General features: G+C 36.1%; 1 non-coding gene across 1 annotated transcript; it reads right to left on the bottom strand.

Annotated features, from left to right (window-relative positions):
* Nucleotides 1-941: 941 nt before the first annotated feature.
* Nucleotides 942-1,033, bottom strand: TRNAR-CCU (transfer RNA arginine (anticodon CCU)). The gene is given in 2 exon segments: nucleotides 942-977; nucleotides 997-1,033. It is a non-coding gene; the product is annotated as a tRNA-Arg (tRNA).
* Nucleotides 1,034-1,905: the final 872 nt, after the last annotated feature.

Genomic DNA, 1,905 nt, shown 5'->3' on the forward strand with positions numbered 1-1,905 from the left:
GGTGTCTGGTACCTGTTTTATAACCTTTTGGGAATCTAGTGTGAGTAAACAAGAATTTACTACAAATGATATTCCTATTTTATATTTAACTTTGGTATAAGATGGATTCTATATAGTCTTTCCCTTCATTAAAAAATAAAGTGATCTTTTTATGGGATGTGTGGGTGGCTCAGTCAGTTAAGCATCCTGATCTCAAGGTCCTGAGATAGAGCCTGCTTCTCCCTCTGTTGCTGCTGCCCCTGCTTATGGTCTCTCTTTCTGACAAATAAATTAAAGTTTTTAAAAAAATTTTAAATAAAAAAAATTTTTAAAAACAAAGTGATCCTTTTAAACCCTACTTCTAAAAATCTTTTGTCCATATGTTCAATATTTAGTTGTTTTTATATGGAACTTGCTTTTGTTTATAAAGGAATATTTTTCTAATTTATTAATACAAGCAGTGATCCTTTTCTGCTTTTCCTGATATTGTTATCTCTGTGTGATATGAAAATACGAGAAAAATATTTTTAACCAAGGATTCTAAGATAAATGTTAGTTTTTTAAGTCAGTTTTTTAAAATCTGCTCATGAATGTTATTGAGACACTGATCAGAATATTTATTAAGCCAATAGACACACTCCTCAGGGTACCCTTTAATAGGAATAAGATTAAAACCTATTTTTATTCTTCCATAGGCAAAGAGCATTATTTTTACATTTTCTATGCCATAAAATATGGTCTGTACAATTGCACCTATTATATCAAAGAGCATATACTTTCTTCATCTAAGTACTAAAAAATGCTTACTTCCAAATGTCTCACTACTAGTCTTTTATGAATATTGCTCTTTTTAAGAAAAGATTTATTTATTTATTTGAGAGAGAGAGAGAGAGCATGCTCAAGCAGGGGGAGAGGGGCAGAAGGAGAGAGAGAATCTCAAGCAGACTCCACAATGAGTGTGGAGCCTGACATGGGGCTCGATCCCATGACCCTGAGATCATTACCTGAGCCAAAAACCAGGAGTCTAATGCTCAACCGACTGAGCCACCCAGGCACCCCTTGTTTACTTTTTATAGATAAAAATATGGGACTAGTTATCTTCTGTATTAGTTTCCTATTAACACTGTAACAAATTACCAAAAATTTGGTAAAATCTTTAAAATGACATCCACATATTATCTCTCAATTTCAATGGTTTGAAAGTCCAGGGAATGTGTGGTTCAGCTGGTTCTTTACACTGGGTTTCACCAGGCAATGTCAGTAAGAGTGTGTTCCTTCCTGGAGGGTCTGGTAATAGATCCGCCTCCAAACTCAGATTTGGCAGATTCAGTTCAATTGGCAGTATTTTACATTTTATCAAAATTCCATAATGTCTGACAGTAGAAAATGGCTGGATTCTCCTATCTGCTTCTGAAAAACTCCACTATACACTTGTGAACTAACTAGTGTGAAAAGGAAAATAACACGTTGATATTATTATTAATACACTTTTGATCTTATGGATCCCCAGAATGGGAACTCGGGGTTCCCCAGGAGTTGAGAAGCACTGTTCTGGTGGAACAGAAAAAAAGGTTATTTAATAGACTGACAAGTAAGGAAGAGGATCATACAAAGTATCCATTTTCAACTAAGTACCCAGCTTACCATGTTATGGAAGATATCATTCTCAATGTAAAATTGTCCTAACCAATTCTGGGCACTGAGAAGAAAGGACAAGAATAAACTCAAGCATGTATTTTATGTTAGAGTAAACCTAATACATTCTAATTTCTTAACAAGTAGTTGTGTGAGGGATGCCTGGGTGGCTCAGTCAGTTAAGCATCTGCCTTGAGCTCAGTTCATGATCCCAGGGTCTGGGGATCGAGTCCTGCATCAGGGTCCTTGTTCAGTGGGGAGCCTGCTTCTCTCTCTGCCTGCCACTCCCCC

The sequence above is a fragment of the Halichoerus grypus genome, chromosome 12 (assembly GCF_964656455.1).
Source record: "Halichoerus grypus chromosome 12, mHalGry1.hap1.1, whole genome shotgun sequence".
Taxonomy (NCBI): Eukaryota; Metazoa; Chordata; class Mammalia; order Carnivora; family Phocidae; genus Halichoerus; species Halichoerus grypus.